We start from the raw sequence: 20,385 nt of genomic DNA on the forward strand, positions 1-20,385 counted from the left end.
GGAGATGCTGAAATTCAGCCGTTTGATTGCAAATATGCAGAGGGAGTCAAAAAGAGAACACAGAAGGTTGTTGTATAAAACACCTGTCTCCAGATTACATCTTCAAACTAAGGGCAACCATGGCATCCGTGACAGAGAGGGAGAAGCGTTCATCCATGTATATGGGTAAGAGAGTAAGAGAGAGACATTATCCGTTTCTAATTTTGGGAGAAAGTCATTTTCATTCCAAGTTAAAGCGTACTGTTTGCTAGCTAGCTAACATTAACTGGCTAACTCCCTAGCTAACATTAGATGTATGGCCTGTGTAGTAATATTATTCATATCGCAGAGCAATTTTCATTGCTAGTTATAGCCTAATGTGAGCTAGCTAGCTAACATTGTACCTAGTTAGTTAGCGTTTAGCTATCTGTTGATTCATGCAGGGTAGTAACCTTATGAGTTGGGATTATGGTTCATTGTTTAGCTAGCTAACATGTCTAAACAAAAAAGACTCCACTATGCAAGTAACCATTTCACAGTACCGTTTACACCTTCTGTATCCTGTGCATGTGACAAATATTTTTTTTATTTGATATAGTGTGTTTACCACAGGAGGCTGCTGATGGGAGAATGGCTCATAATAATGTCCAGAACAAAGCGGAATGGTATCAAACACCTGGAAACCATGTGTTTGATACCATTCCCCTGATACCGCTCCAGTCATTAACACAAGCAAGTTCTCCCCAACTAAGGTGCCACCAACCTCCTGTGGTGTTTACCAGAGATGGTAATGTGAAGAACAAGATGACCTGCAACAAAGGCAAATTAGGATGTAACGTTAGGCCAACGAGACAGTGTCCAGGTTCTAAAATTGTCCGGTAGAATGCCCTGCTTTTATTCCGTCACACTAACAAACCGTAAGCTATTTTCTGTAATTAGCTCGCCATTAACTTGTAAATAATAATCGTGTTGTGATTTATTTTCCTGTAATAATGAATGACAACTGTATACAGACATGTCGATAGACATAGTATGAAACAGCCTTTGGTCTTGAAATCTTTGGTTGTTTAGTACTGTTTAGCACTCAGTTGTGAATCTATAAGGGTATGCGCGAAATGCCGTTGGGGGTACGCCAAATAAAAATGTGATTAACATTTGCAAACAGTCCATTTAGATTTTCCAACGAGGCTATACATTTGGGTGATGTTTTTTTCCTCGCCTGAGTAGCCTCGTTTCACTGCCAACATTTTTTTGTAACCATCTGATGTTCAGTGAAATAACAACAATTTCAAATACAGGTAGCCTATTCAAATAATTAACATCCAAACACATTAACCGTTACTCTCTTGTGGGAATTCCACTAACATTCCGTATGTAGCCAAACGTAGCTGCTGCTCATTTAATTTGCTCGAAAATGGATAAATGGTTAAAAAAGGTAAGGCCGTGTTCATAGAGCAGTACTACCAGCAGTACTACACCTGCACCTGTCAACGACACAAGTTTGTTCTGCTTCCACGAGCACATCCAATGCTAGCATCAGTAATTCTGCATTTGTTGCTAGCCCAGCTAGCATGGACACTGACAGTTGTGAATCTGATGCAGCCAAAGAGCTACTGCCCCCTTACCCGGGAAAGCACCAAACAGACAGGGGCATTGGACCCTCGAAGAGGCGCAAATATGATGAGAACTACATTGATTTGGGGTTCACCTATACTGGGAGTAGTGCCTTTCCTTAGCCACAGTGTGTTATATGTGCAAACGTCTCACAACTCGATGAAACCTTCACTCTTGCGAAGACATTTAGAAACAAAACATGCCACGTGAGTTTTGTGATCGAGAATTAAGACGACTTTCGAGTAGTAAGACATGTATAAAAGCAACATACCATTAATAAGAAGGGGCTAGAAGCGTGTTATATGGTGAGCTACCGAGTGGCTAGAACAGGCAAGCACCATACTACTGAAGAGGACTTAATTCTTCCTACTGCCGTGGATATGGCTGGGACAATGTTGGGGGAAAAGGCCCAAAAATTGCCTTCATCAAACAACACTGTTTCACGACGCACTAGTGACATGGCAGGAGATGTTTTGAAACAAGTACTGCTTTGCATACAAGCCTGTGAATTTTATGGGTTATACAACTGGATGAGTCAACAGATGTGGCGGGCCTGGTACATGTCCGTTACGTTTATGGGGGGGGGGGGGGTCAATTAAGGAAGACATCCTCGACTGCAAACCACTGGAAACCAGGACAACAAGAGAGGATATTTGTACTGGACAGCTTTGTGACATCAAATGGACTTTGGTGGTCAAGATGTGTTGGTATCTGTACTGATGGCGCAAAAGCCATGACAGGAAGACATAGTTAAAATGGTTAACTTCGTTAAAGCAAGGCCCCTGAACTCTCATGTATTTTCTGCATTATGCAATTGTAACGGATGTGAAATGGCTAGCTAGTTAGCGGCTACGCGCTAGTAGCATTTCAATCAGTTACGTCACTTGCTCTGAGACTTAAGTAGTGTTGCCCCTTGCTCTGCAAGGGCCGCGGCTTTTGTGGAGCGACGGGTAACGACGCTTCGTGGGTGTCAGTTGTTGATGTGTGCAGAAGGTCCCTGGTTCGCGCCCGAGGTCGGGGCGAGGGGACGACGTAAAGTTATACTGTTACATTGGTGCCGTGACCCGGATCACTGGTTGCTGCGGAAAAGGAGGAGGTTGAAAGGGGGGTGAGTGTAACGGATGTGAAATGGCTAGCTAGTTAGCGGGTACGCGCTAGTAGCATTTCAATCAGTTACGTCACTTGCTCTGAGACTTAAGTAGTGTTGCCCCTTGCTCTGCAAGGGCCGCGGCTTTTGTGGAGCGATGGGTAACGATGCTTCGTGGGTGTCAGTTGTTGATGTGTGGAGAAGGTCCCTGGTTCGCGCCCGAGGTCGGGGCGAGGGGATGACGTAAAGTTATACTGTTACACAATGATAATGGGCAGCGACCATGTAACGCTTTTACAACATACAGACGTGCGCTGGTTATCAAGGGGCAAAGTATTGACACGTTTTGTTTAATTGAGAGACTTGCTTAAAGTTTTCTTTACTGACCATTTTCACTTGTCTGACCCCTTGCATGATGACGAGTTTCTCACACGACTGGCCTATCTGGGTGATGTTTTTTCTCACCTGAATGATCTAAATCTATTACAGGGACTCTCCGCAATTATATTCAATGTGCGGGATAAAATTGAGGCTATGACTAAGAAGTTGGAGCTCTTCTCTGTCTGCATTAACAATGACAACACACAGGTCTTTCCATCATTGTATGATTTTTTTGTGTGCAAATGAACTCAAGCTTACGGACAATATCAAATGTGATTTAGAGAAGCGCCTGAGTTAGCGCAATTACGCAGGTACTTTACCGAAACGGACAACACAAACAACGGGATTCGTTATCCCTTTCATGCCCTGCCTCCAGTCCACTTACCAATATCTGAACAAGAGAGCCTCATCGAAATTGCAACAAGCGGTTCTGAGAAAATTGAATTTAATCAGAAGCTACTGACAGATTTCTGGACAAGGCTGCACTCAGAGTATCCTGCCTTGGCAAATCGCGCTGTTAAGACACTGATGCCCTTTGCAACCACGTACCTATGTGAGAGTGGATTCTCGGCCCTCACTAGCATGAAAACTAAATACAGGAAATTTGTGGAAATTTATTTAAGACAGACTCTCTCCACTACAACCCAACATTGCAGAGTTACAGTGCCTTGCAAAACTATTCACCCCCTTGGCGTTTTTCCTATTTTGTTGCATTACAACCTGTAATTTAAATAGATTTTTATTTGGATTTCATGTAATGGACATACAGACAATAGTCCAAATTGGTGAAGTGAAATGAAAAATGTCTTTTTTTTTTTTTTAATTCAAAGCTGAAAAGTGGTGCGTGCATATGTATTCACCCCCTTTGCTATGAATCTGCTAAATAAAAACTAGTGCAACCAACTACCTTCAGAAGTCACATAACTAATTAAATAAAGTCCACCTGTGTGCAATCTAAGTGTCACATGATCTGTCACATGATCTCAGTATAGAAACACCTGTTATTTTAAGGCCCCGGGGTCTGCAACACCACTAAGCTAGGGGCACCACCAAGCAAGCGGCACCCTGAAGATCAAGGAGCTCTCCAAACAGGTCAGGGACAAAGTTGTGAAGAAGTACCGATCAGGGTTGGGTTGAAACGATATCCAACACTTTGAACATCCTACAGAGCACCATTAAATCCATTATTAAAACATTTAAAGAATATGGCACCACAACAAACCTGCCAAGAGAGGGCTGCCCACCAAAACTCACGAACCAGGCAAGGCAGGCATTAATCAGAGATGCAACAAAGAGACCAAAGATAACCATGAAGGAGCTGAAAAGCTCCATAGTGGATATTGGAGTATCTGCCCATAGGACCACTTTAAGCCGTACACTATTCTTTCAACATTATTCTTTAAAAAAATTATTCAAGCTCTGTCAAATTGGTTGCTGATCATTGCTAGACAGCCATTTTCAAGTCTTGCCATAGATTTTCTAGCTATTTTAGGTCAAAACTGTAACTAGGCCACTCAGGACCATTCAATGTCATCTTGGTAAGCAACTCCAAGGTATATTTGGCCTTGTGTTTCAGGTTATTGTCCTGCTGAAAGGTGAATGTCTCCCAGTGTCTGTTGGAAAGCAAACTGAACCAGGTTATCCTCAAGGATTTTGCCTGTGCTGAGCTCTATTCTGTTTATTTTTTTATCCTAAACATCTCCCTCGTACTTGCCAAAGACAAGCATACCCACAACAGGATGCAGCCACCACCATGCTTGAAAATATGAAGAGTGGTACACATTGATGTGTTGTGTTGGATTTGCCCCAAACATAACCATTTGTATTTTACATGATTTTTAAAATTCTTTACAGGCTTACTTTTCACTGTCATTTAGGTTAGTGGATCCATCCTCAGTATTCTCTTATCACAGCCATTAAACTCTGTAACTGTTTAAAAGTCACCATTAGCCTCATGGTGAAATCCATGAGAGATTAGGTAGTCATTAAAAAAATCCTATTAAAACACTATTGGACAGAGTGAGTACATGCAACTTATTATGTGACTTGTTAAGCAGGTTTTTACGACCTGAACTTATTTTTAGCTTGCCACAAGAAAGGTGGTTGAATACTTATTGACTCAAGACATTTCAGCTTTTCATTTTTTATTAATTTGTCCAAATTTCCAATTTGACATTATGTGTGTATAGGCCAGTGACACAGAATCTAAATTTAATCTAATTTAAATTGAGGCTAAAACACAACAAAATGTGGAGAAAGTCAACGAGTGTGAACATTTTCTGAAGGCACTGTATGTTTGAACGTTAAATGAATGTTTAACAACATTTCCAGAGAAAACTAAGACCTCTTTAAGCATCCATAGAATTTTTGTGAATTTTTCTTCATAGCATCAATGTAAATATAGCTAGAGAGTAGGCCAGGTCTGACAATCATTTATTTTATTGATTGAAAACTTTTCAATATGCATGGATAACATGTACAAGTAGGCCACCCCAAGTAATCAAGAGCGAAGTGATGCATTTTGACAATTAAATATGGACTCACGATTGGACATATTAACATAGTGCTTGGTAGACCAGTATTTTTGAGGGTTTACTTTGGTCAATCACATTATTTGTATTGACCTGTGGAGCCTGCTGTTGTTCAGCAAGTTGATTACAATTTAGCACATGCAGGTGAACATTATAGTCACCCATTCAGATGGATACATTCAATGCATACAGTACTAGTCAAAAGTTTGGACACCTACTCATTCAAGGGTTTTTCTTTATTTTCACTGTTATTCTACAATATAGAAAATAGTAAAAATAAAGAGAAACCCTTGAATGAGTAGGTGTATCCAAACTATTGACTGGTACTGTATACACACATGTATATACACATTAATTCTGAAAGGATTGGAATCCCGTCCATTTTTCCACATTTTGTTACGTTCCAGCCTTGTTTAAAAATGTATTAAATAAAAAATATATTTTAATCCCTACACACAATACACCATAATGACAAAGGGTCAACAGGTTTTTAGATGTTTTTGCTCTGACAGAGCACCAGAGTTCCTCTGTGGAGATGGGAGAACCTTCCAGAAGGACAACCATCTCTGCAGCACTCCACCAATCAGACCTTTATGGTAGAGAAGCCAGACAGAAGCCATTCCTCAGTAAAAAGGTACACGACAGCCCGCTTGGAGTTTGCCAAAAGGCAAATAAAGGACTCTCAGACCATGAGAAACAAGATTCTATTGTCTGATAAAACCAAGATTGATCTCTGAATGCCAAGCGTTATATATCTGGAGAAAACCTGGCACCATCCTTACGGTGAAGCATGGTGGTCGCAGCATTATGCTGTGGGGATGTTTTCAGCAGCAGGGACTGGGAGACTGGTCAGGATCGAGGGAAAAATGGATGGAGCAAAGTACAGAGACATCCTTGATGAAAACCTGCTCCAGAGCACTCAGGACCTCAGACTGGGGCGAAGGTTCACCTTCCAACAGGACAACGACCCCAAGCACACAGCCAAGACAACGCAGGAGTGGCTTCAGGACAAGTCTCTGAATGTCCTTGAGTGGCCGAGTCAGAGTCTGGACTTAAACCCGATCGAGCATCTCTGGAGAGACCTGAAAATACCTGAGCAGCAACGATCGCCATCCAACCTATCAGAGCTTGAGAGCATCTGCAGAGAGGAATGGGTGAAACTCCCCAAATACAGGTGTGCCAAGCTTGTAGCATCATACCCAAGAAGACTAGAGGCTGTAATCACTGCCAAAGGAGCTTCAACAAAGTACTGAGTCTGAATATTTATGTAAATGTGTTATTTTAGTTTCTAAAAACCTGTTTTCGCTTTGTCATTATGGGGTCTTTTGTGTAGATTAAGAGGGTAAAAACTTTTAGAATAAGGCTGTAAAGTGAAATTTGGAAAAAGTGAAGGGATCTCAATACTTTCCTGTATGCACTGTACATACATACCGTACATATAAACTCAGCAAAAAAGAAACGTCCCCTTTTCAGGGCCCTGTCTTTCAAAGATAATTCGTAAAAACCCAAATAACTTCACAGATCTTCATTGTAAAGGGTTTAAACACGGTTTCCCATGCTTGTTCAATGAACCATAAATAATTAATGATCATGCACCTGTGGAACGGTCGTTAAGACACTAACAGCTTACAGACGGTAGGCAATTAAGGTCACAGTTAAGAAAACTTAGGACACTAAAGGAGACCTTTCTACTGACTCTGAAAAACACCAAAAGAAAGATGCCTAGGGTCCCTGCTCATCTGCGTGAACGTGTCTTAGGCATGCTGCAAGGAGGCATGAGGACTGCAGATGTGGCCAGGGCAATAAATTACAATGTCCGTACTGTGAGACGTCTAAGACAGTGCTACAGGGAGACAAGATGGACAGCTGATCGTCCTCGCAGTGGCAGACCACGTGAAACACCAGCACAGGATCGATACATCCGAACATCACACCTGCGGGACAGGTACAGGATGGAAACAACTGATCGAGTTACACCACGAATACACAATCCCTCCATCAGTGCTCAGACTGTCCACAATAGGCTGATAGAGGCTGGACTGAGAACTGCAAGGCTGCTGGGTTTTTCATCCTCAACAGTTTCCCATGTGTATCAAGATTGGTTCACCAGCTAAAGGACATCCAGCCAACTTGACAACTGTGGGAAGCATTGGGGTCAACATAGGCCAGCATCCCTGTGGAACGCTTTCGACGCCTTGTCGAGTAAATGCCCGACAATTTTAAGGTTTTCTGAGAACAAAAGGGAGTGGTGCAACTCAATATTCTGAAAATGTTCTTAATGTTTGGTATACTCAGTGTATTTTGGAAGAAAACAATCATTTCAAACCTACCATTTGTACATGATAACGTCTCTCTATTATGCGTGGGAATACTTGGGAACAGATTTACAAAATTGAAAAATCACTTGGAGCTGATTTCCTGGTTATCATCATCTTTTATGTCCCACAATGAAAAAAGACCAAAAAATAAAACATGTTTTTTGTTTTTGCTCAGAAAACTTTGAGGGCCAAATAAAACCAATCGCTGCCAGTTGGGGAACCCTGACCCATATTAAGACCTAGAAGCCATGGGTCCATCACAACAAACAAGCTGAACTTCGCACATACCACTGTGTTAACCAATGATATTTATAAACCCCGGAACGCTGATACTATCTATTGAGCAATGAGAGGCTTTGAAGCCACCAGCGGGCCATATTGGCACTCCCCAGAAGAAGCAGTCATCCACAGGAATTAACGAAATTCTACAGTATTTAAATGAAATATTTCAATAACAGAAACACCTGTCTCAACGTCTATTTTTTTTTTATTTAACCTTTATTTAACTAGGCAAGTCAGTTAAGAACAAATTGTTATTTAGAAGCGACTCCGGGATGCTGGCCTTCTCGGCAGAGTTGCAAAGAAAAAGCCATATCTCAGACTGGTCAATAAAAAGAAAAGATTAAGATGGGCAAAAGAACACAGACACTGGACAGAGGAACTCTGCCTAGAAGGCCAGCATCCCGGAGTCACCTCTTCACTGTTGACGTTGAGACTGGTGTTTTGCGGGTACTATTTAATGAAGCTGCCAGTTGAGGACACTAATGTACTTGTCCTCTTGCTCAGCTGTGCACCGGGGCCTCCCACTCCTCTTTCTATTCTGGTTAGAGCCCGTTTGCGCTGTTCTGTGAAGGGAGTAGTACACTGCCGAGAAACTGAAGATCTCGTACTATGCCATTTCTTGCATGGAATAGCCTTCATTTCTCAGAACAAGAATAGACTGACGAGTTTCAGAAGAAAGTTCTTTGTTTCAGGTCATTTTGACCCCGTAACGAACCCACAAATGCTGATGCTCCAGATACTCAACTAGTCTAAAGAAGGCCAGTTTTATTGCTTTTCCCATGATATCAAGCAAAGAGGCACTGAGTTTGAAGGTAGGCCTTGAAATACATCCACAGGTACACCTCCAATTCACTCAAATTATGTCAATTAGCCTATCAGAAGCTTCTAAAGGCATGACGTCATTTTCTGGAATTTTCCAAGCTGTTTAAAGGCAGTCAACTTAGTGAATGTAAACTTCTGACCGACTGGAATTGTAATACAGTGAGTTATAAGTGAAATAATCTGTCTGTAAACACTTGTTGGAAAAATGACCTGTGTCATGCACAAAGTAAATGTCCTAACCGACTTGTCAAAACTATAGTTTGTTATAGATTTGCATTTACCCTTCACTACAACACTGTCAAATTGATTGGATACGGGAGCTTTATGTTTATGACCGTTTGTGGAGTGGTTGAAAAATTTGTTCTAATGACTCCAACCAATTTGTTCTAATGACTCCAACCTATATATACATATATTTATCTCACATAATATAATTTCAAAGTATGAATATAAATAGCACACATAGAACAGATATACCGCTTCTCAGATTTGCTTTCAATCTATAACTCACATTTCTACGTGAATTTGCCCAGGTTGCCCCAAAAGTTACCTACTGCGACTTTAATGGACTGCATGAAACAAATAAAATAAGGAGTGGTAATGAGGTGACCAAAAATGATTGCAATTGAGATTAGCTGTGCCGGTAAATTCATCACAAGAGATCATGAGATCAGCTGCCGATAATCTGGTCACCATCGATGGTTATAAATGGGCCCCATATGTTTCCATATTGGCCACATATGTTTCCAAAGGCTGCGTTTACACAGGCAGACCAATTCTGATATTGGCTGCCTGTGTAAATGCAGCCATGCCGATCATATAACTGATGCTTTTGTACTGACCAATGAGAATGTAAATGTTATGTAAGTTGAAAAGTATAAAAGGCTGGTTGAGACTCATGTATGTTGACATTGTATGCTACGTGTATGCCGTCAATTAAAGCCTTGAATTGGATTCAAGTGTGTTGTTTGTTCTCAATATCTACATTACCATCACAACTCAGAATCCTACACAGTGAATCTATTGATTAGAATGTGTGCAATGTTTATACTAATACAGTTCAGAAGAATGAGGGACTCAAAATCCACATTTGAGCCAAGTCAAAGTTACAGCGATGGTCACATGGTTGATATTGTAAAAAATGGGATGGTGTCAACTCAGGGGTGGGAATGAAGGTGTGTGTGCGTACGGGTGTGTGTGAGCGTATGTGGGTTTCACCTCCTCTCCAGCATCTGCTGCAGCATTTCCTGGCCCTCCTCCACGGCAGCTCGCTGGACGGATACGACTTCATGGACTGGCAGCGCCGCCGCTGTTCCCCTGCCCGCGTCAGCACGCTCGCTTTCTGAGAGGGGGGAGGGCACACACGTGCGCATAGAAAATAATACAAATTATTTGGTGAATGCTCATATTTGTCCTTTTTCACACATGTACAAGTGTGTATCATACACATTTGTGACATGGAAATGTGTTTAATGCATATCCCAACTCTCCCCGAGACACCCTCGGGCAGTGGGGTCATGGCCAGGGTCAGCCATTATCAACAGCAACCCTGGAGCAATTAGGGTTAAGTGCCTTGCTCGTGGACACGTCGACATATTTTTCACCTTGTCGGCTCGGGGATTTAAACTAGCGACCTTTCGGTTACTGGCCCAATGCTCTAACCACTAAGCTCCCGTGTACGTGTACGTGTACGTGTACACACACACACACACACACACACACACACACACACACACACACACACACACACAAATTCCTATTGATTTAGCGTAAAGGTTCTTACAACAAGAGACCATGAACAACTCACTGTCTGTCTGTGCATCCGTTTCCTAAATTCCCTTGATATAACCACTGCCCTGACATAGAAATAGAACGTTGTTTGTTGCCTATCCAATCGTGTGAAATCAGTAAATCCCATGTGATTTACACAGCCCTTTAAATCAACAACACGTCACACCGTGCTTTACAGTAACAACACTACAAGAAGGAAAGGAAGGATAACCTACATTTTCAAACTATTGGAAACAGGGCCAAATTAACAGGCCTATAGAGTGCCTTCAGAAAGTATTCATACCCCTTGACTTATTCCACATTTTCTTGTGTTTACAGTCTGAATTCAAAATGTATCAAATATATTTTTCTCACCCATCTACACACAATACCCCATAATGACAGAGTAAAAATATGTTTTTAGAAAACCTGTATTTGCGAGAACCTGTTACAGAGTGCAAACAATCTTAGACTGGGGCAAAGTAGATGAGTGAGAGAAAAAACATCTAATCCATGGTGAATTCAGGCTGTAATAAGTCTGTAATAAGTCAAGAGGTATGAATACTTTAAGGTACTGTAGATGGCACCAGCCCATGCATTATACAGTATTACAGAGCTCTGACTCCCCCTGGTGGCAGCTTGTGGTATGGCTAGGGCACCTTCACCAAGGGGGGGGATTTCATTAGTTGCAGATAGTAGCAAAAACGTCTGGTCTGTTGCAAAAACGGGAACAATGGAAAAAAATAAAACTAGTTTATTTTGGACAAATTCAGGTAGTTCCCCCCCACCATTTGCTTCCGTTTGGTTCAGTAAACAGTTTCCATTGCAATGCGTTTTGCAAAAGGCCAAACATTTTGCTACGGTCTGCGACTAATGAATACACCCCAGGACAAAACTTTGTGAAAGATAGAAATAAGTTATGTAGAACAAACATACTTCTAACATCTAGAATAAGAAATCATGTCGGCTCTATTCATGATATTTCTATCTGCACGTGGCCCTGGCTCCTACCTTGAAGCGAATGTTGTTGCTGATGAGGATGTTGCCCTTCATGAACTCGTGCTCATTGTCCCTGTTCTTGGTAACCACGGGGAAAGCGTGGTAGACGGTGGTGCACAGGATGCTCACCAGGGACTGGATGCGCGTGTGGGGGTACACGTACGTCGGGTTGGGTTACATGATGTCACTGGTTGTCAGTCTGGGAGACAAACGAGAGACACATACGTTCCAGGGTTAGAGTCCAAATTCATTAATTGAAAAAAGGTAATCTATTTTCAAGGTCTTCACGAAACTGAAAAGCAGGAGCAATTTATATCAAGTATTTATTTAGAAAAAAAATGTTTTATCCCTTCCTGAAATGAGTGACTTGAATTGGAATTGAACACAGCAGCAGATTACACAGTTGGCTAAAGTTGTAAAAGGGCCACACAGCATACTGTATGTGTATACTGAAGAAAAACGTGTTAGCTTGAAGTTAATTTGGATACAAGTGTCTGTTTAATGACTACTGATCTTTACTATCATAAATGTAGTATTTGTTTCTTACTTGTCCATCTCCATCTCTGTTTCCCACTCCAGCATTGGCACTCCTCTCAGATGAATGTGGATGTCATAGATGCCCTTATTGAAGAAATCCCCTGTCCCTGGCCACCTGAGCACACACACCATCCTGTAAGCACCAACACTGACACAAGTGCACTAAATTGTGAATGGAAGTTCAAATAAATGAAGTGTACTTTACCATGAGGGTTATCATAATGAGTAAGCTGTAGGTGATCTCATTGGTTGATTCGAGGAGAATGACAGTCAAGCCTCCCAGGAAGGCAGCTGCTCCAATTAGAGCAAAGGTCCCGGTGTAGATGTCTATCCCCAGAATGCTGTGGCAACAGGACAGCCAAAGGAGCCAATCAGGAAGAGCAGTGTCAGGAAGTGAGCATAAAAGCATGCAGAAGACTCTCAGGCTTACTTCTAGCAGTGTCAACTCAAATTGCATTATCTTCTTGTTCCGAGAAACACAAAACTAATCCATGAACCAATAACTATAAAGATAACTGGCTGCTTATTCCAAAAAAGTTAAGATAACTCTCTCCCACGGACATCCTAGTGTGACACATAGCAGTCATTACCCTCAGTTAAGCAGAACTGAAAATACCCGAGTCTGTCGGGTATGTGGGCTGAAGAGAGAAACTCAGAGAGCGGGAGAGAGAAGCGCTGAGAGAACATGTTCGGTCAGCAGATTCCCTCTCAGAGGATGTCATCTCTAAAAAGTAGCATTTGTAAGCATTTTTCACTTTCCAAGAGATAGAAACTCCATGGGAAAAGCCAACCTATACTTTATAAATACTGGCGCTGGGAAAGTGGGTGAGAGATTTCCAAACCAACAGATTTCAAATCATATAAACCAGAGCAGTATATAGCTACATGTCTATACATGTATATGACTCTGATATACAGTATATCACAAAAGTGAGTACACCCCTCACATTTTTGTAAATATTTGAGTATATCTTTGCATGTGACAACACTGAAGAAATGATACTTTGCTACAATGTAAAGTAGTGAGTGAACAGCTTGTATAACAGTGTAAATTTGCTGTTCCCTCAAAATAACTCAACACACAGCCATTAATGTCTAAACCGCTGGCAACAAAAGTGAGTACACCCCTAAGTGAAAATGTCCAAATTGGGCCCAATTAGCCATTTTCCCTCCCCGGTGCCATGTGACTCGTTAGCGTTACAAGGTCTCAGGTGTGAATGGGGAGCAGGTGTGTTAAATATGGTGCCATCGCTCTCACACTCCCTCATACTGACTGGTCACTGGAAGTTCAGCATGGCACCTCATGGCAAAGAACTCTCTGAGAATCTGAAAAAAAGAATTGTTGGTCTACATAAAGATGGCCTGGGCTATAAGAAGATTGCCAAGACCCTTAAACTGAGCTGCAGCACGGTGGCCAAGACCATACAGCGGTTTAACTGGACAGGTTCCACTCAGAACAGACCTCGCAATGGTCGACCAAAGAAGTTGAGTGCACGTGCTCAGCGTCATATCCAGAGGTTGTCTTTGGGAAATAGATGTATGAGTGCTGCCAGCATTGCTGCAGAGGTTGAAGGGGTGGAGGGTCAGCCTGTCAGTGCTCAGACCATACGTCGTAAACTGCATCAAATTGGTCTGCATGGCTGTGGTCCCAGAAGGAAGCCTCTTCTAAAGATGATGCACAAGAAAGCCCGCAAACAGTTTGCTGAAGACAAGCAGACTAAGGACATGGATTACTGGAACCATGTCCTGTGGTCTGATGAGACCAAGATAAACTTATTTGGTTCAGATGGTGTCAAGCGTGTGTGGCGGCAACCAGGTGAGGAGTACAAAGACAAGTGTGTCTTGCCTACAGTCAAGCATGGTGGTGGGACTGTCATGGTCTGGGGCTGCATGAGTGCTGCCGGCACTGGGGAGCTACAGTTCATTGAGGGAACCATGAATGCCAACATGTACTGTGACATACTGAAGCAGAGCATGATCCCCTCCCTTCGGAGACTGGGCCGCAGGGCAGTATTCCAACATGATAACGGCCCCAAACACACCTCCAAAACGACCACTGCTAAAGAAGCTGAGGGTAAAGGTGATGGACTGGCCAAGCATGTCTCCAGACCTAAACCCTATTGAGCATCTGTGGGGCATCCTCAAACGGAAGGTGGAGGAGTGCAAGGTCTCTAACATCCACCAGCTCCGTGATGTCGTCATGGAGGAGTGGAAGAGGACTCCAGTGGCAACCTGTGAAACTCTGGTGAACTCCAAGCCCAAGAGGGTTAATTAAGGCAGTGCTGGAAAATGGTGGCCACACAAAATATTGACACTTTGGGCCCAATTTGGACATTTTCACTTAGGGGTGTACTCACTTTTGTTGCCAGCGGTTTAGACATTAATGGCTGTGTGTTGAGTTATTTTGAGGGGACAGCAAATTTACACTGTTATACAAGCTGTTCACTCACTACTTTACATTGTAGCAAAGTGTAATTTCTTCAGTGTTGTCACATGCAAAGATATACTCAAATATTTACAAAAATGTGAGGGGTGTACTCACTTTTGTGATATACTGTACACCATTACCATTTATGGACCTTTTGCTATGAGACGGTTGCACTTACGTATTGGAGTACAGATTATGTGAATGCTGGGTTTACATTGAGAACATTTGATTGTGAGAACGTTGGCCTAACATTTCTAGAACGTTGGACTTAGGTTGGCCACCAGGCGTCCGAAAGCGCCACCACAGAGCAGTGAGTGCACAAAGAGGCCACTGTGCACCGACACGCCATACGTCCAGCACGTTAAGAGCAAGTACAGCACAAAGAACACTGTCAACGTCACGGGGCTGAAAGTACCTACAGAGACAGACAGGAAACACAGTAAATGACACATCACATGACAAGGAGGGTCAATATAGCATGGGCTGCACAACTCCAGCCGAGTCCTCAGGGGCCTCAGTCCTGCTGATGTTCTACCTCGTAAACCAACCACAGCAGTAACAGAAAGTGCCAGGGAGAAAAAAGAGCAAGCAGAACTGCAGAGTTGTTCACTCCTGAGGATAAATATATAGCAGGCCACAGAGTTGTTCACTCCTGAGGATAAATATATAGCAGGCCACAGAGTTGTTCACTCCTGAGGATAAATATATAGCAGGCCACAGAGTTGTTCATTCCTGAGGATAAATATATAGCAGGCCACAGAGGTGTTCACTCCTGAGGATAAATATATAGCAGGCCACAGAGTTGTTCATTCCTGAGGATAAATATATAGCAGGCCACAGAGTTGTTCATTCCTGAGGTTAAATATATAGCAGGCCACAGAGGTGTTCACTCCTGAGGATAAATATATAGCAGGCCACAGAGGTGTTCACTCCTGAGGATAAATATATAGCAGGCCACAGAGTTGTTCATTCCTGAGGTTAAATATATAGCAGGCCACAGAGGTGTTCACTCCTGAGGATAAATATATAGCAGGCCACAGAGGTGTTCACTCCTGAGGATAAATATATAGCAGGTCACAGAGGTGTTCACTCCTGAGGATAAATATATAGCAGGCCACAGAGGTGTTCATTATGTTCAGTATGATGATTGACTAAAGTACAGCCATCACCAGCACACTGAAACAAGCACATTTATATCTTTCAGTGTGTATATGTATAGGGAGTGAGACCAGGGGCCGAGGTGCGAATTACGGGGGAGCTCTCCTGAATGAGACATTAGCTCCCCTTAACGCAGCAAAAGTCAAACTTTGGGGTGGTCTCTAAATAACGCTAATTGAACCATTCTCCTATTTGTTTACAAGCCAGGGATGAATATGTTTTACAGTGGTAAATATGAAAAAAAAACTTTCAAATGAAACGAACACCCCCAATTCTCTGTTGTGGTTTAAATCATTTATTTCGACGTGGCTGCACAAACTGTCTCCCTGTCCATGACTGGTACTGTAGAATTCTATAGCTGGCTAGACAGTGGCGCTGTCCACTCAGTATTGCTGAATTTCAGCCTCAGCTGAGCTCCTTTAAAAATGCATAGATTTTCCTTTGTACTTCCTCATTTGCGCCATTTGTTTGCCATGTGTCCTTGATAAAATAGCCTTCATTCCGATGCATTAGATTTATCCGTTGATTTATAATTGTTTGCTTTTGTCAGTCAGCTGTTTAGAGCGCTCATTGCTTTGTATTTCTGGTATTTGTGTTCTCCGTGCCAAGAAGAAGTAGATCATTTAATATTTTCTTTCCTGGCTCAGCTGATCATGGTCTACAATATCACTATACAACTAGCCTTCAGCTCGACACCAATGCGCATCCAATCCATTCAACAAGTATATGTTAATGACAGTCGTTGACTTTCGGGTTAGAAGCATTCGATTTTGCAATGGCATAGTCCTACATTATTTTGTATGTGTACCCTTGACAACAGTTTTCAATGCGAAGCATAATGAACTATTGGGTAGGCATAGTTACACTTACAGTGCACTTTCCGAGATCTCCAAGATCCAGGATTCACACAGGGTTTAAGTTCAATGTTCTAATTCAATTGTTAAATGCTTAATAATGACAAATAACACAGTCATAAATGTCATTACTGTAAGGAAAGGTAGTGTTTTACGTCACATATGTGAAGATTCCAAGCATTCAACTCATGAATTATGGACAACTCATGAACTAGGGTGTACACATGTTTTGATTAATCTCATGTAGGTCTATTAAATTGAATGTAGGTTACCTGTTCTGCGTGTGCTCATGTGTGTAAAATTGCCTCGGCTAAGAGGGTAGGCTACCGGCACTGTAGGTCTGGTGGTGGGTAAACGCAGGTTAACCACCTTTTTCTGAAAAAATGCATTGAAAGTATAGGGAGAGTTACTTTTTTCAACGCGACCAGCAATCAGAGTTTACCCACCTAGTGTTTTTTACCACAACATCACTGGCTACTGGTAGGTCTATTTGAAGATCATGGTAATTCACATTGTAGCCTAGTCTAGTAAATTGACCATGAGTGTGTTTGGGTGACCATCCCAGTTTCAGCCCCATTTCAGGTGTCCTGACTTTTCAGGCTACAAAAAAGGTCAATTTGTCAACAAGACGCATTAATTATGGTAGGCCTAATGAATGGAGGCCTAATCAATGGAGGCCTAATCAATGGCATTAGGCCCACTTTATGTTTTTTTTTATAAACAGATATCTATTTCCATTCATCAGAGTGTACATGCAGTGCACAGTTTGGACACTGGAATTATTTTGGAGTGGACGAACATGCACAGGTAGCCTACTTTTTTGAAGGGATTTGTTTTACAATCAGATGAAAACATCATGACTGGTTGTGTTAATGCCACATTAAAAGGTTAGATGACATCTTTATTATTAGGCCCATAAACAATGTAACGCACGTACACCCACCCAATAGAGACAGCCCTGTTCAAAGAAAACACAGAATAAGCCTGGTCCTGGAACTAAGAAGTACTTTTACATGGAGATTCTTCATTGAGCATGCTGTTTAGTACAGGAGGGGGATAAGTTTTGCCCTTCAGATCAGATGGGAGCCTGTCCATAATCACATTCATTATGGCCTAAAACAGGGCTCCCCAATTACATTCAGCGATGGGACAAATTTGGCCTATTGGGAAACCCTGATCTAAAATGTCAAACTGATCCTAGGTCAGGTCCTGTTTCACCGTCCGGGTGGAAAAGTTGGTGGATGGCCACCTCCTGAGAGTTGGAGAACAGAGTGGCCATGTCGTTGTATGTCTTGTTGGGACAGAAGAACTGGCGGATGGTGGAGTTAATGACGTTTTCGTTGAGTGACACCTAAAAAAACACCATATCCAGATTACAAAAATGACCCAATTACAGATCAAGCTGCACGTGCAGGAGACATGTGAAAAAGAAAAGACTCTAGTCTAACAGAAATTGAATCCTAACTTCAGCTTAAGTTGGTATTTACCCCTAAACTCATAAGTGTGAGTTATTAAGACACATTTCCATCCTTAGGTCTTCATGGCTAAAAGCCATTGAATGGGAGTATGTTTCTATCTATTCTTACATGTATGCACTGCAAAATGTCTGTCCAGTGTGGGATCCATTAAAAATGCTAAATTCCACTTCTGAAGGACCTGAGTGTACACTAGACTAGAGGCCTGGAGAGACTGGTTAGGAATATACCAAAGATCACAGCCAAAGCATTGAAACGTGAAATATTAACACAGTGACTGTGTAATACTGGAGTGGGAGTGTGTTCTGCCAGATTAATTGGTTCATTTACACTAAGCAAGTTGCTACACAGCTCAACCAACTGAGCAGTGGTACTGGGGTATGTTCAATTAAGAGAAATGTTGAAACTGGGGTATGATCAGTGACGCTGCAGATAGAAATGTAATGAGCTGAGCTGACTCGATTCTCTATTCTACATGACAAACAATTATATTGGTTTTAAACAATGCACCCTCCTGAACCGCCCCCCTTGTTTGCAGGGTTGGGATCAATGACATTTCAAGTCATTCAACACAGGCGACTAGTCTGCCGAAAGATGTCAGAGAGACAATAGAAAACACACAAGACAAACTTTTTAAAGATGGCTTTTGTTTGATTATAGGTTGTTTTATGATCATGCTGTGTTTCAATATGCTTTCAGTGCTCGTTTCAGGATGATTATGACATTGTTTTATGGTTGTTCATAACTTGTTTTTATATGCTTCACTTTTTTTAATGAAGTTCAGCTCTACCAAACGTACCGGTGCTGTACTTTTGTTGCTGGTTGTGGGGGAGGCCAAGTCGCGACATTTGCCCAACGTCATGGACGCCACGAATATCACCACCATCGTCACCATGGCGACCCGCAGGCTCTCCAGGACCCTAGAGAGGGAGTAGAGGAAGAATAAGAGATGAAAGATAAATGACAACCTTTTTGAGACGAATGCCTTTCCACTCAGACGAATGCCTTTCCACTCAGACGAATGCCTTTCCACTCAGATGGGAATGTTGATTGATTGAAATTATTTGATAATTAGGCTAAAAGTAGAAGACTACACGACATATATATGTTTCATAAATTAATTATTCGAAAACAATATTTTCAACAACTGCAGCAACTAACACTACAACGACATAGGAGCATAAAAGGTGTGTGTGTTCATGCTTTTGTATGGTACGGTGTTTCCCAGCAGTTACCTTGGGGTGGACATGTCTTATGCGGTACTTGTCCAGCCTCTTGTTGATGTAGTTGAAGAAGGTCCCGAGCAGCCCTTCCACCACCCCCATCAGGACAAAGAAGGCCAGGTCAACCACCGTCCACAGGTGGCACTTCTTATCCCCATCTGAACACTGTGGGAGAGGGAGAGGGATGGACATACATGGAGGTGTAGAACTTAAATTACTTTATCATCATATGCACACACAGAGCCATACAAAACACTGTACCCACATCGCAGCTCTGCCACAAAAATGGAAGAGGCAATTACTCAAAAGAGAAAGGAATGAATTGGTTTGTCTGTGTAACCGGTGTGAAATGGCTAGCTAGTTAACGGGGTGTGCGCTAATAGCATTTCAAATCGGTGACGTCACTCGCTCCGAGAACTTGAAGTAGTTGTTTCCCTTACTCGGCAAGGGCTGCAGCTTTTGTGGAGCGATAGGTAACGATCTTCGAGGGTGACTGTTGTCGATGTGTGCAAAGGGTCCCTGGTTCGAGCCAAGGTTGGGGTGAGGAGAGGGACGGAAGCAACACTGTTACATTATTGGAGCCGTGACCCAGATCACTGGTTGCTGCGGAAAAGGAGGAGGTCAAAAGGGGGGTGAGTGTAACCGGTGTGAAATGGCTAGCTAGTTAGAGGGGTGCGCGCTAATAGCATTTCAAATCGGTGACGACACTCGCTCTGAGACCTTGAAGTAGTTGTTTCCCTTGCTCGGCAAGGGCCGCTGCTTTTGTGGAGGGATAGGTAACGATGCTTCGTGCGAGGCAGTTGTTGAGGTCCCTGGTTCGAGCCCATGTAGGGGCAAGGAGAAGGACGGAAGCAACACTGTTACATCTGCCTCCAATGAAAAACCATGCCAGGCTTAAAACGACTACTATAAAATCGTAAAAAAGGT

At 42.4% G+C, this 20,385-nt stretch overlaps 1 pseudogene; it reads right to left on the reverse strand.

The window, feature by feature from the left end:
- LOC129830042 (H(+)/Cl(-) exchange transporter 6-like) overlaps nt 1-20,385 on the reverse strand; it is a 47,492-nt pseudogene that overhangs the window by 19,732 nt on the left and 7,375 nt on the right.

This window comes from Salvelinus fontinalis, chromosome 31 (genome assembly GCF_029448725.1).
Source record: "Salvelinus fontinalis isolate EN_2023a chromosome 31, ASM2944872v1, whole genome shotgun sequence".
Taxonomy (NCBI): Eukaryota; Metazoa; Chordata; class Actinopteri; order Salmoniformes; family Salmonidae; genus Salvelinus; species Salvelinus fontinalis.